The sequence below is a fragment of the Nesoenas mayeri genome (genome assembly GCF_963082525.1).
Source record: "Nesoenas mayeri genome assembly, chromosome: 12".
Classification (NCBI taxonomy): Eukaryota; Metazoa; Chordata; class Aves; order Columbiformes; family Columbidae; genus Nesoenas; species Nesoenas mayeri.
The window spans coordinates 23,241,438-23,257,136 of record NC_137547.1 but is presented as its reverse complement, the minus strand read 5'-3'; the positions used below and the strand labels follow the sequence as shown (position 1 = coordinate 23,257,136).

The window sequence follows — 15,699 nt, the reverse complement described above, 5'->3', positions numbered from 1 at the left end:
TCAAAATGCTCAGAAGTTACAGGTGACTTTTCAAAATACACCTATGTCTCTGAACCTGTTGGGCCTTTCCTGTCCCTTCATGGGAGCTGACAGTTTGTACACAAAGAAATACCTGCAAAACCATGATCCTACATTTTCCCAAGAAGCAAACCTTGCTTATCATGATTTATATTTTACTTCATACTTTGTACAGAAAGCCGAAGGGCACCCTGCCTTTGTTTATGATTCCATCACAAGGAAATAACCAAGTCTCACAACCAAAACCTCCACAGAGCCGTTGCACAAGTCATGTCTCAACTGGGATACACATTTGTCATCAATCCTCAAGTTCCCAGTAACTGGAAAACCTAAACAGAAACCACAAATCACTTGGCATTCTGCTGCACATTCCTAATTGGGTGAAGTTCACTTATAAATATTTATCATCAACTCAAGTGGACTAAGGAACCCTAATCAATACGAATTTAGTATCAAGAGAAAAGACAAATATTCTCTTTAGAAAATATCCTCTACCTAATCTGAAGCTTGATCCAGGCCAGGTCCATTTTTATGCCTATGACAGGAAAAACTATCTCCCAAATTTAACTTAAAGTCACAAATAACAGGCTCAGATTAATTTTACCACTTGTGATCCAGTTCTAGCTCATGTTTCCTTGTTAATTTTCAACTTTTCATCCTCTTCTTCTGAAGTAAATAATATCACATAATATACCATCATTGCTTGCAACTATTTTTCCTGTTTCATCGATTTTCTTTCCTTGCAAAGTCAAGTTTGATCTTTGATCCGATTTCTACCTAAAACACTGTGTTTCCATGTGCCTCCCGGAAAACTAAACTCACCAGCTCCCCGGTCAAGAACAATTTTTGCTGAGCCACTAAGCTCCTTCTCAGACTTCAAATAGCTCATCTCTTTGCAGATTCAGAACGGAACTGATTTTTATAGCTGCTCAAGGCCAAATTCTTCCTTTGGCTCAGAGTCAGGTTTCTTCTGCCTTTTTATTCCAATAGCCCTGGATGAGCCTTAGCAGCTTTTTGGGTACAGTAATTCTTATGATGTGGCACTTGTGACGTATGTCCTTACTGCAGAGTCCATCTGGCAGGACTGTTCTCTTAATAAATACACTGAGAGCTATCTTTATTGTCTCCCTCTGACAACAGCTATCCCTATTTGTTTGTATCATTTTGTATCTACCTCAGACATATTCTGGAGCAAGCCGAGAAGCTATAAAATTACTGCAGCACTTACACTCGTACTGGCTGCTGAGAGGACACACAGGGATAACATTATGTGTTGGGACTATTTTTCACACAAGGAAGGCCTGTTCCAGCCACAGAGCACCTTCACTAATTTCAGTGCAACACGCCCAAAGCGCTAGCGTTCCTGCTACCAGCACAGACTAAACTAGACTCCTACAGCTGGGCAAGCGGGGCTTTGCGAAGGCAGATGCTACTGCAGCAGCCACCTTCAACTGCACTTTGGTTTCTGCATCACCCACCCTACATAATAGCGCTCCAGCATCTGGTGTGGATATACTTCTGTGGGGGAATATGCTTTAAAACCACATACAGTGGAATAACTTAGGGACAAGCCACATTAACATAGTATTAGAAATGCTGCTTTTCAAGTAACCAAACTTGGTGTCTTACTTGCATGTAACGATTGCAATCTCCAAGACAATCAGTTTAGCATTTCTTGATCACAAGCATCAATGTTTTAAGTATACATTGTTATAACACGTCAGGAAGAGGAAATCCCATGTATCAAGATTTCTGGTAGCATAAAAATAGCAATACAGGCAGTCTTAGCTATTGCAAATCAAATTCCATCTGTTTCTTCTCCTGATCTCAGTATTAATTTCAGGTCCTAAAATTGAGCGAGTTCACACTTGGAAAGGGGGTGGTGATGGGAAGTTCGTTGGTTGTTTTAATCTATTTAAACCAGCATGGTTGCAATACATTGCTCAGACCTTGTGAGAAATATTAATCTAAATGTGGGAAATCAAAGAGGTTACAAAGCAAGTCAGTTAGAAACTTCTTTATCCCGTGCTACTCTTGTCTTGTGGGTGGCTGAAGCTGCCACAGCTTCATGACTCGGGTTTGACCAGCATCCGTGGAAACAGTTCAGATGATGCCATATGCTCTCACGATATGTACACACAGAACCACATCCTTTGACACCAATTACCAAATGCAAAATAAATGGAAAGGAGCACAAAGATTAATGTTTATCTTCACAGATGCTGGTTTTATTTTCTCATGTTCTGAGCAGAGAAAAGGCTTCATGAAGCACATCAAGATGCCAGAAAAGTTTTGTAGTCACTAAGAAGAAAGCTATAGCCTAATGTTTCCTACAGCTGAAAGCCAATGGTGCCATAATGAAAGTAGATACCTTACAGGATGAACACAAATTAATGCCACACTGACACCATCAACAACTCTCATCAGTGACTTTTTATACAAATACCAAAGTTGTTGTGGGTTCTGGCTCAATATTCTACTTCCACAGAACTAATTTCTGCAGTCTATTGGCAAAAACGATGGAGGAAGCAGCTGCAGAAAAGTTGCAATAAAGTTATCTATTCATTTAAATTATGCTTATTTTAAAATACTAGTAATTTTTGCAAGTGGTAATGCCCAAATAGTGAAGTAAACCAAACATAGCATCTGGTGCCCCTGTTTTCTGTTTGAATGTACATCAGTCCTATAAAGGTATTGGTATCCACCTGAATTCTTTTGATTCAAGGAAGGTGACAGTTCTTGCCACAAGGTGGCAGGAGCTTCCCAATCAAAATCATACCTAATGTGTGCTCTAATAGCAGATGGCTAATTGTCAGGGCTGTAGGCCGTTTGTGCGAACCAGGGTGCAAACCAGCTTGCTTCAGACGGGTGTTGTGGGAGGATTCGTTTGGTGGTTGGTTTTGTGTGTTTGGTTTTTGGGGGTTTGTTTGTTTGTGGGTTTTATTTTTGTTCCCCCCCCAGCAAGAAAATAACACTTTTTAAAAAGCAATAGAAGAGATCGCAAAAGCCTTGTGCACAGCAGAAGCTGTTGCCTACTCAGTTTACAAATTATAACTAAAAAGGCTTCCAGAAACCATTTCTAAATAAAAAGTACTTAGAGAAATTGTTTTCTCTCTCTGGGTTTATTCCTATAGAAGTACTCTTTCCTTTTTAAAAGAGAATTCTCAAAACTCTATTTCTGCCACTTTATACTCCAATTTTTCAGAAACTGGACAAGTGATCCTACCCAACCAGCTAGGTCAAGTCAAGTTGATACACACACAGGAAAAATAGGTTTGTGAACTGGCCTTACGCTAGTTTATCACCATGAGAAGCTGACTAAGTGCTTTCATGCTGTCGTGAATGTCAGAATGAATTGTTTTTCAAATCAGAAAGGACTGAGTTCATAAACTGCAGTGAAGTTGTAATATCTTCTCACCTTTCTTCATCAGAACACCCGCAAGTCTCATATTTAACAAGGGGAGCAGTGCCTCTCCAGAGTGATGCTCTGCTTCTAGCTTCCACAACACAACTACGTCTCCTCAGACTCTGCACTGAGATTTGATTACCCTTTGCATAGAGTGTTTACAAATATATCACATATGAGGACCCAAATCAAGACATCTTGCTCTTCTGTGTAAGGCCAAGACGAGAGACATGACTCACATCACTTTGACCATGCTCAGTTCATGGAAGAGCTGTGCACAAAACCACAGGACTACACAGGAAGAGATATGCTGTCTTGAATCTGACGACACAAGCCAAAACATGTTCCTTATTCTCTACAGAATAAGCAACCAGTATCAACAAGCATCCTGTTTTGAGGTTTATTATGGTTTTGGCATCTTCTTGTCCTAGTTTTATATATACCTGCCAACACTGTACACCCAAGAATCTTCTCTCTCTGTAGCTTTATTCCAATATAACCTCTATTAGAGCCAAGATCATAATTTGTTACTCAGTCATAAATTAGTAACAAGCTTAGTGAAACACTTTTACCTGCCTTATCAAAAATCAAACTGCAGAAGAAAGTCTGCAAGCAAAGTGTGGATACGATACTTTTGGCTGTTCAAAAGGAGTTGTTTTATTTTTATTTTTATTTTTTTTTATTTTTATTTATTTTATTATAAATTCTAGGTAGAGGCAAAAGCAATTTGTAGGGTATTTATAATCAGTAATAGCTGTCATGCATCTGCCTGTCCAGTAAGGAAGACACGAAAAAGTCATGCAGAGGATTTACCCCCGTACTGAGGAGCATGTAAACTGCTGTGTGCTTAACCAGACCTGCCTGTGACATGTCAGTTTAGAAGAGAGAGGGAGGTCACCAGTTCTCAATGTACTCCTTTAAAAGAGGCTGCCAAAGTGCCTAAAGCAAAGTCAATGTCACCACACACTTCAGTTTACATAAAGAGAGCCCAATATTTCCACACTGCTGCTTTTATCCATATGTGCAACCATGATACCTCTTACATAGAGAAAATCACTGCCTAAATTCTGCCTGAATTCAAGTTGCCATTGCTTTCAAGAGCGGAACTGATGGGACTCGGAGCGTTGACCAAGTATGTAGCTAAAGCTGAAAAACTTTCACTGAACTGCTAATTTCATTTCTTGGCAGTCTGATTCATCAGCATGGCCAAAGATCTCTGTGGATATTTTGAGAATATTCTGAAGTACTGGGGGAGTATTGTTACCAATTCTTTACCAAAAGAAAAAGGTTTCACTCGAAGGTTTACAGCTGACAAATCAAAGGTAGCTGAACAGTTCAACAGTTCGATCTTCAAGTCGGTTATTCAGTTGTTCAGTAGGGCTGAGTTGTACTTCACTGCAGTTCACAGAACAACGTGCTCAAGAGTTCCTGTCACGTCCATACAGTTAACCTAGATAATCTCAAAGAAAGCCAAATGAAGAATCAGACCTCGCATTACTGGGTCACTCATTGTGGGAGCAGGAAGATTTCAAACACAGGTTAAAATGGATTTTAACAAATTACCCTTTATATTACCTAGAGCTACTGCAATGTAGAGAGAAGGATGCAAGTTATTTATGTTATTCATTGGCAGTTTTATATTACATGATTGTTTGTATATAACACCATGCTTAACTAAAAACAGTCCCCCATGTAACCTTACAGAGTATCTAATTACAAAAGACTGAATCAGTTTTGGCGTATTACAACCTTTCCTGACCTAAGCATGTACTGCATACCAAATCTAGAAATCAGTGCAAGTTTCACACGACTTACTTTCTCCTTCTAGTGAAGAAGTTAGAAAAAGCTGAAGACAGCGTTAAGTTGAACTGTAAAAAAGCATTTTGAACACTGAACGTTTGAGTCACAGAAGACAGGGAGCGAAAGACATTCTGCTTTAAAAAAAAATAGACTGTTTTTTTGTAAGGCAGATAAGCTATTTTAGCAGAGCATATGGAGAATGTAGGAGCTATTGAGAGTCTTGAGCCTTTTACCAGAATCTATATTTAAGTTTTCTTCTTTAGCAGACTGAAAGTTCTGGTATTGAGAAAGAAAGTCTTTGCCTTGGCATACAATACAAAAAAAACCCCTCAAGAGATAAAAGTGCTTGGCAAAGAGATTATTATCAGTTGTTCTAGTAACAATATGGTAGAGTGCTCAGAGGAAGGTTGGATGAAATGTTTCTGCTCCCTTGATCTGCATTAGGTTGAAGTGATCTGTTTATTGCCAACATAATTTTCTACCTTGGAGACTGACTTTGCAAGTCATTACAAAACAGCTCATCAAGGATGAGAAATGCAAATCTCTGCTTTGTTTTGAAGCTTTCTGCAGATGCACTCTTAAAGACAACTGTTTGAACGTTGCCGCGTATGTCTGTGGCTTAGGTGATGCCAAATTATGTCACACTGAAGCTGTAATTCTTTAGAAGTTGTGGGGTTTTTTTTATTATTATTATTTAATTCTATCTGTTCTATAAGCTTCTAAATAAATACCTTAGCTTTTTCTTATACATCCAAGATTTTTTTATAACATTGGATTTGTCCCTGCACCGCTACAGGTAACTATTTTCATATAGCTTACATTACTCAGGAAATCAGCTGGTTTGTTATAGAATGAAACATAACATGAAGTTCTGCCAGACCAGAACATTTCCAGAGTTCAGTTTATCATATTTTAGATTATGTGTTTGCTAGGAAGCTGATTTGGAGAGTGACTGCGGTACAAGCCACAAGCAGCGAGAACAATTATCAGTCTCAGCTCAGAGGTGCACTTTTGATGCAAATTTGGGTAGATACACCCTTATGATCTTCCTGTCCTTGATGGGGATGGAAAGCACAGAACACTTTTGCTTGGTTTGTCACAATTTCAGTGTTTACATTTAAGAATATGCTTTGTTTTGCCATTGTTACACGGGTGTATACTCCACAAGCTCTTACCTCAGCCAACACTTAAGCAATACAAACAAGCTCTTGTATGCAAGAAGCTGTCCTGCGTCCATGAATCACTGTTTGCAGACAGTGTTTGCCTAAACTTTGTTCACAGAATCCCTTAGGAAATATGAGGAAACAGATGATTAAAACGGAGTTCCTTAGTGCTTTCTGAAACATATGTATTGTTTCTATAAGTAAACATCAAAACCACAATAACTAAGCCATTAATCCTTAATAAAACTCCTCTTTTTTAAATCCATATTTCTGTTCCATGGACTTTCCCTGTTTTTCAGTACAGTTGCTCTTGGCACTACTGGGTAGAGCCCAGAACTTCTTTAAAGCTGGATCAACAAAATTCATGAATATTCAGGTACTAAGGAATGTGGGTAGAAATCTGACATCTGGCAGGACCTACCTGCTGAATCTAAGCTTTTCCCAGTTTTTTGTCCTGAAAACACAGCTATCCAGATTGCTTTCTGCTCTAATGTGAGCACAATAATTACTATGAAACAAAAGAATCCTGCTCTGTCGATAAACAAAACATATTATAGCCTCTTTCCTCCTCATGCAGCCAGTTCCAACACTGCTCCTCACAGAACTGCACACACTCACCCCGCAGCTGCTGCTCGACCCACCCCTTTGGACGAGAGCTTGCTTTTGCTCCACTGTTCCCCTCCTGGCGAGCGGGAATGCGTGGGGACAGAGCTGGGCAGGGGTTATTTTCTGAAGGGCTCGGGTCACAGACAGCATCTGTTCTCACCGCCGCAGCTCTGAGCGGAGCTGGGAGGGCACGTATGACAGCCGCAGATCCAGGCACTGAAGTGGAGGGAAGCAGAAGAGGAGGGGTGGGAGGAAGCTGAGCTGCAGCTGCTTTGCCTCTGCTCCAAGCTCCCAGGGCAGCTTCATCCTCAGCCCTTCTTGCACAGACTTTTCCTCTGCCACAAGAACTTCTCCAGCAGCAGCTGCCAAACCTGCAGTTGCTCTTGGATGAGACAAGTTCTTCAACCCCCTTTTTTGCCAGTTCCTGCAAGTATCTGCACCAGAGATAAAGCTTGAAGGATTCATCTGAAGAAAATCGCTCCCCAAAGGAAAGGTACAGAGTACTGGAAGAGCCAAGCATTCAGCCTCTTGCCACCACCAAGAAACACTGACCTGCCCGACAACAGTGAGGGCTACAGCCACTGCTCCCTGCCTTCCAAGCAGCTTGGCTCCATGGAGGGGCAGACAGACGACTTTGTGCTTTCCCTCGGAGCCAAAACCAGCAAGTGCAGCCTTGAGACAAACCAAACAGAGGCCCCAACGTGTTGGTCGGGACCAATCAGAGGTGGCCCGGAGGTAGTGATTGTACCAGTGCTTTTTGGGTTGATTTTCCTCCTGGGAATGGTGGGAAACACGTTGGTGTTAGTTGTTTTGGGGCGTCTCCGGCCTGGGGGACGCCCATCACGCAGCGCTACCAATATCTTCATCCTGAACTTGAGCATTGCAGACTTCTCCTTTCTGGTCTTCTGCGTCCCCTTCCAGGCCACCATCTACTCCCTGCCAGAGTGGATCTTTGGTGCCTTCTTTTGCAAGTGGGTTCACTACTTGGCCATGGCAACAATGCTGGTCAGCATCTTTACTCTGGTGGCTATGTCTGTGGACAGATACATTGCTGTGGTCCATGCAAAGCGTTCGCCCTGCATCCGCAGCAAGCGCAACGCTGCCCTCGGCGTGGGTGTCATTTGGCTGCTGTCTCTTCTCTTTGCCATCCCTGTGGCCCAGCACCAGGCCCTCATGAGTGGTCATCAGCAAGCACCCAACAGCTCCTTCTGCTGGGAGCACTGGGCAAACAGTTCAACAGCCAAGCAGATGTACAAGATCACCATCCTGCTGGTGGGATACCTCCTGCCCCTGGTGCTCATCACCTGCTGCTATGCCAAGGTGGGTGACAGGGACACGAGTAAGGTTTAAATGGAGGGAAAGATCTCTCCCAGACTCTTGGTTGCTTGGAGGTATACACTCAAGCTACGCAGACAACCAATAACAGATCAAATCCTTTCTATATTCTCTCCTAGTATAGGATACTTCTCAGAGGCAAGGGGAGGGAAGGAAAACAATGAAATCACACCAGCTCACAAACAATGACAACTGCTAAGTTGACATCCAGCATGACACCCAATTTCCCTAAAGATTCTTGCTGATTTTCTCCTGTTTCTCAGTTTGTTCTCTCTTGATAGCAACCCTTTGTTCCTGGCAAGAAGAAATACCATGGAGGGAGAAACTAAACATATGCAGGGACATCACCTCTATTTATTTCTTTTTTTTTTTTTTCTTGGTCACAAAGTTCAGGTATAGTTTATTGCAGAAACTTGCAAAAAGAGATCTTAAGATAGAAGGTTTTATTCAGCAAGAAATCTCTTCCTTTCTTCTTGTGCATTGCTATAGCGTGTTTTGTTTCCCCTTACTGATCTTTAGCATGTTTAAGACTGATATTAAGTGTGTGAGTTGTGCTGGCACACTCCCTACCGTGCAGGGACTGACAGGGACTGGATTCCTTGTCACTCGTCGGTTGCAGGTCTATCCTCTTGGAAAAAAACATATTTTCCTGGAATTTAAATTCATGCCTGTTTAATCAAAAAATGCATTACTTCCAATACTAATCTGTCTGCTATCATCAGTGCTAAGGACAAAACAATGCAATCTCTAAACTTCAGGCCTTGCTTGTCACAGGAGGAAAAAGCCACTAGAGCTCTTAACTCCTGCCACTGCAGCCCCCGCCGTTTGTCCCCTCAGTGCCTTAGGTGAGACAGCAGCAACAGGAAGGTGAGCTGCATCTAATAGAGGCATTGTTTTGTTCATTAATTGCTTTAGAGACGGTGGTCTGTTGGCTGCGAAGGCCAATGTATAAACATTGGCAGGTTTCTGCCATGCCGTAGTCTGGTTTCAAAAGCTTGATTTAGATGTTAACTGAGAATTTTCCTGCAGTGCTCTAGCAGTTCTAATGACTCCTCCGAAAGGAGACCCTGCTCCAGCTGCCCCTTCTGTCAGTGCCGTGCTCAAGAGCAGCAGGACAGTCACAACAGGCTTCAGTACTGGCAGCCTGCCCCTGCCTTTCTATATAATCCACCTAGGGAATAAACGTACATAACCCAAAGCACAATCTAAAATTCAAAATCCATGTAAAGATTCCTTAGCATAGTGCCAGCTGAGCTCTTAATATATGCTGAACTACATCTTCTGGAAGCATAGTGGTTTTTAATGCTTTTTCCAAACCTCGTTTTCTGAATGCGAAAGAACTGCGGAGGGCTTAGAATTAGAAGTCTTAAAGTATCAAATTCAACTTTGGTTGAAGCCATGCTAAGATAATTCTTCTAATTTTTGGTGCTTTCATGAGAAGTTCAAATGTACATAATCCAATTTCAATTCAATGTATTGTTACTTTGTTTCTCCCAAGGTTTTATATCATCTCCATACGAAAGTAAAGAACATTTCCAAGAAGTCAGAAAGGTCAAAGAAGAAGGTAAATATCTTTGGTTTAATCTGTACACTGACTGTAATATAATAGATATGTCAGGTTTCTAAAATAACCAATAGCCTTTCCAGTTCCATCCACATACCAGTCTTTCAGCTCAGGTTCAGAATTCATCTTGACAGTTTGTTATACCTTTATAGACACAGTACATGACAACGCCATTATTTAAATGTTATATTGATCTCTATATACAGGCCTGATAGACCGCCTTTTTGATTTATTGTGCTGTAACAGAATCCCACAAATACTACCTTTTTGCATTCGCAGCCAGTGAAATACTCGGACTATAAAAATATCTGGGTGTTTTGAGCATACCTCAGCAAGCTAAAAGGAAAATACATTAAGAATCCTGAAAGTGAAGCAATTCAGTTTTGCAGCAGTTTGCATTTAAGACTTCTCTTAGGGTTTGCGTCTGAGTAGGTGTCAGGTTCAGATCCTGGTTGGACCCCTTTGCAAGCCCAAGAAAAGGGTTTTCCCAGGCTCAAGCTGTATGAGATAAGCAGAACTGCGTTTACTGGCCAGTTTCAGCTGCTACCTGACATGCTAGGGCAGCCCTACAAGATGTTGCCACGGTGCTGTCCGTGACAAAAATGAGGGTCGTTACAGCAAACATGGCCATTTGACTGAAAAGAGGGCAAGACAGGGAAATCAAACCTTTTATATGACTCCAGCACAAAAAGACAGACACCGGTACCACAGCTGCAACACACTACACATGTTCTGTGATATGGAGCCACTTGTGGGTTCCATATCCAGGGATTTATTCACTAGCATTACAAGATCCCCGTAAATCTAGATCACTCACAAGACGAGGAATTCAAGATACAAGGTTTTCAGCATGCTGCAGCTCTACCTCATAATAACTAGAACCAGTACCTCCATTGAGTTTTCTTCCATTACGGCTGAGAGGACCCATATTAAAAAAAACACCTTTGACTTCACCTGTTCAAACAAGTTAATGCTACAGCACTTCTTCTTCCCTCCCCTTAAGTATTTCCCTGGCCATAACTCTGGAACACCCAGTAGCAATTCTCGTTCCATTTGGTACAGTTTGCCCTAATTAAATAGGTGATCCTTTCAGATGAAAGAAAAATCAGATACATTTCTCTATACACACACATCATCTACCACAATTTGTCTCCTTCCAACACCATCTGTGCAGAAATTGCTCATCTAGCCTTTCTGCAGGCCAAACAACAACTTTAGTGTACCTATTTCAAGTATTTCTTGTTTTAACCACTTCTCTTAACACTTTATAAGTATCCTTCTTGGGTAGGTTGCATACATACTCAATTCCTGCATGTGCTTTCAAAGTATACTTGAAACATATTGAGTGTCAGTCATTCAAAGCAGATCTGCTTAAGATCACTTCACATTAGAGCCTAATAGGAAATTCGTATGTACATCAGTTTTGTAAAATTAGCTTCCTTCATGTGTACTTAATTGGTCTATTAGTGACAAGTAGTTTTGTTTGGTTTTAATTAATGAACTTCTTCAGATATTAAGTGAACAGCTTTTGCTTATTTTGCTCAAAGATGTTTAACAAATGAAACTTGCTCCACGTTTGAAAAGTTAATTTAGCATATACAGAACATCTAGCTTGTTCCAAAAAATGTGTGTGACTTCAGTGGCCAAACGCTAATTGCCTGGATCCATCAAAAGAAAGTGCAACATAGCAGTAAAGTCTTCTATTAGGAGGCAATTAAATTACCTGATTCACATCTGTTAATTCAGCCTGCATCTTCACTACAAGGATATGAAAACAAAGTGTACAAGAAGAGTACAGCCTGGAACTATGACCACTTAGTTCCTACTTCATTCCTATAATTTCAAGAAAGCGGGACTCTTGAGCTGTTACCCTCCTCCTGTACCTAAAGGAAGGGTTTGCTCTGTTCTGGGGTTTTGTTTGGTTTGGTTTTTGTTGCGGTTTTTTTGTGTGTGGTGGTGTTTTCTTTACCCAGTGAGGTTTTCTTGGGGTTTTTTGGTTGATTTGTTTGGGGGGGATGGGGAGGGTGGGGTGGGGTGTGTGTTTGGTTGAGTTTTTGTTTGTTTTAATAAAGACAAGTAGTAAATTTTGCAAACACCTATTTGTTCAGATCTTACCAAATTCACGTGGCCTATACACATGAGTAAAGGGCTTAAAAGAATAAAATCACAGACTAGAGTCCTTGTTGAACAGTATTTTCCAGTGAAATGGTTGCCTGGATTACCACTGCAAACAGTTTGTTTTGCCATTCAGAATTCCAGGAACTATAATACGTCTTCTGCTTTGTGCTATACAGACTCCTCAGGATAGATCACTTCCAAGACAAAACATAGTCAAGAAACAAAGTAAATGCCCTAAAGCTTAGGAAAGAACTTCTCATAAGCAGCATTCCACATGCTGGCTGAAAACACACTGCTTTTATTCTCTAATACAGTCTGCTTGTAAAAAACCCCAGTAATAGAATAGAAAATTTTTTTGGAAGTCATGACTTATTTCGGCATCTATAGTTTTCATTTATCTTGTTGGAGTCTCTGTATGATACCATTCCCTTCACCCCAGATCCTGCAAAACACTTATAATGGGCAGAAGGTTCATCATCCTAACTCACATTGTTTGAGCCGCGGAATACGGAAATGCATACAGCACAGAAAATCCAAATTCAAGCCACAAAGGCCACGGAGGAGGCGGTGTTTGAACGGCCATTAGTGCACCCCGTGAACCGCAAAACAACACGTGGCTCTGGACAGGGCTCCAAAGAAAGCGAACAAATCCCTCTGTCAGCGTCGAAAAGTTTAAAGCCCAGCCCTAGGAATTCTGAACGTACGTTTGCAGTAAATAAGATGATTTAACAACGGAAATTAATGCAAACCCAGGTCTATTCTGATAACATGGCCCTGTGTTGTTTTACCGGCCTCTGCAGCACACCAGGGTTCCTCAGTGTTTACTCAGTTTTGTCCTGTACATCTTTAAAGAAAAAAAATAACAAGACTCGCAAACTGAACAACCTGAAATGGTTTTTCAAGTTTAAAAACGTTTCCGGGGATGTGAATTTCACAGACACCCCAGACTGCATGTTCCATCCTGTCCCCACCCCGGTTTCTCACAGCCTGAGCCACTCTCTCCAACCCCCCATTTCCTCTCAACCAAAGGAACAAAACTCAAAGAAGCAGCCTGCTAAATCACACACCAAAGCAGCTCAGGCAGCTCCTACCACCTACCTTTGGCCAAGGCTGCCTCTCCCTGCACCCTCCTCACCCTGCGGCACGCAGACGCCCCTCACGCTGCTCCGCCATGTCCCTCGGCCCTTGTTTCCCTTCCCCAGCCACACCTGTGGGGCCACCACAGCTGCGGTCAGCAGCTCACCTCACGTTAACCTTCATTTTGGGTGGTGACCTTCAAGAACACTGTTTTCAGGGAAATTTTACCTCAGGATGAGCTTTGGGGCTTGCAAATGACAGTTTGCAGCAATGGCTGGGCAGCCTCACTGGAGAGAAAGCGCTGTGGGGGCACAGGCCGGGACCCCGCGAGTACGGTGAGACTCCCTCAGGTAATCATCTAGCTAGGAGCATTTCTGACCAAAGAGCACTGCATATTAAAAAACAAAACCAAAAAACTAATCCTCCATGCATCGTTTTTCTTGGTGTCTCCCCTAAGCTACTGGAAAAATCTTTCTCCGCAGAAACACATGGAGTCAGCCTTCATTAGTCCCCTCAGGGACCCGCTTCCTGCCAGCTAGGCGGTTTTCCCCTGCAGTTACTTTCCATAGCCTGAACGTTCCTCGGCCTCCGAACGTTAGGGAACGTTATTTCCACTCTTGCATGTACCACAGTTAGCATTACTGTTGCAGCACCTGTATTGTTTGAAGTTTTATGGGCACTATCTTCATGGCCTATAGAGTTATTTGCTTGAGCCAAAACCAGGCAATCTTTGTTTTCCAGGGAGGAGGGTTGTTTTTTAGCATCCTTTTTCATATTGTCATAGTTTGCCCACCTGGCAGCCATCAGCGTTGCTGTGTTACGCTGCCTCCGCCACTGACAGAGGAGGGCAAACTCGCCCGTACCACAGACTCGCCTGATCACTGCGACCATTTAACACACGATCTCGTCTCTTCCAGACAGCGCAGACGGTGCTTCTCGTGGTCGCTGTGTTCCTGCTGTCTTGGCTGCCACACCACATCATCACGATGTGGGCAGCATTCGGGCAGTTTCCCCTGAACAACACCTCCTTCGCCTTCCGCATCCTCTCCCACTGCTTAGCCTACGGGAACTCCTGCATCAACCCCATCATCTACGCTTTCCTCTCGGAAAACTTCCGCAAAGCCTGCCGGCAAGTCTTTGCCTGCAAGCGGCTCCTGCGGCCGGCTCCCGCCTAGAAACAGGCCAGAGCACGCGTGGAGAACTTCTCTACCACGCGCTCAACCGCCAACCTGTGAATCAGGCTCACAAGTTTCAGGAGGAATTGGAGAGGAAAAGGTGCTGTCTGGGTATACAAGTACATTTCAGGGAGTGGTGCAGCCTGCAAAAATGTGGAATTTGTCAGATATGGGAGTGGTAGGAGGCGGTTTTCCATCTGGCTGTTAGGCCACTTGACACAGGCTGTCCCAAGGTACATCATGAGGCACTGGGCTAAGTGCAGCAGAAGTATCTGAATGTCTTTATAGGGCCTACAAGTTAGAATCCATGCACAGTTGTAGTTATGGCCATAAAATCCAAAATAAGAGTTACACAGAAGGTAGAATACAGACAGACAAGAAAAGAGCAGTTAATTATGAATGTAGAGTCATGAGGATGTAAATAATGGGTGGTGTGATGTTTAGAGAGCACAGAAAAGCAGTTTGGGAAAATTCAAACTAAAAAGTCCTTGAATATGTCTTTGTTTCCTGAACAAGTTTGACCATATGCGAGCTACATATATTTTTAGCTCACTAGCTGCGATGGGGTCTCCAAATCTCATTGAAGGCTTTGCTATATTTTTTACCTATTGGTCAGTAAAATCTTTCACATGACATGTATCAGTGATGTGTATTTCTGCATTTGGTGGCTCTGTATCAGCTTACATGTCCCCACGTTTGAATGTCTGCGTGCTCCTGAATGTAATTACTGCTGTTAATCACTGGCTCCAGTAACCGTCTCTTGTGAGAAACAATAAGAGTGTTATTTCTCAATATATGCTTGAAAGAACTGTGGTTTTGTTTGAAAGTAATGTTTACAAGTCTTGATTGGTAAAGTGTTCTCTCAGTATATCTACCCAAAGCTTTTATTGGCCTCTTTAGTATATAAATGCCAAAAGGTTTTGAGTTGTTTTGATAAACTCTTGATCAACAGTGCCCTACCAACCATCAGTTTAGAGCATTTGTGGGGAGTTCAAGGTTACTGTTTGTAAATATATAAAGTGCATATTACTTCAAAATTAAAAAGCATATGGCTGAATGAACTTTATTATTTCACTCTGTTGTCTAATTTGATAATACTGTGTACCGCAATCTGGACTGACCTGTCGTGGGATTCGCTGTAACATGGCTATGGATTCCAGATCCATAGACTACATTACTGAGTTTTTAGAAGCGAGTTACAGAAGTTAAACTACAAAATATACATTTAAAAAACATAAGAAAAATATCCAAATATAACCTTGTAGAACATCTTCAACATCTTTTGTTATGGCCATCAGAATACACATGAGACTTTCTGTAACACATCATACACCGATCGTTCATTTTTAACAGGTATATTTTATACCTCAGTGTTAACTGTGCCCACATTGCCTTTCATCATCTGGCTAATTTATCAGAAGTCAATCTTCCTCCCAT

The 15,699-nt window shown here is 41.9% G+C and overlaps 1 pseudogene across 1 annotated transcript; it reads left to right on the top strand.

Annotated features, from left to right (window-relative positions):
• The first annotated feature begins 7,605 nt into the window (after positions 1 to 7,605).
• On the top strand, positions 7,606 to 14,322 carry LOC308044797 (galanin receptor type 1-like; annotated as a pseudogene). Its single transcript has 3 exons — positions 7,606 to 8,313; positions 9,827 to 9,892; positions 14,005 to 14,322. The product of its transcript is annotated as a galanin receptor type 1-like (transcript).
• Positions 14,323 to 15,699: the final 1,377 nt, after the last annotated feature.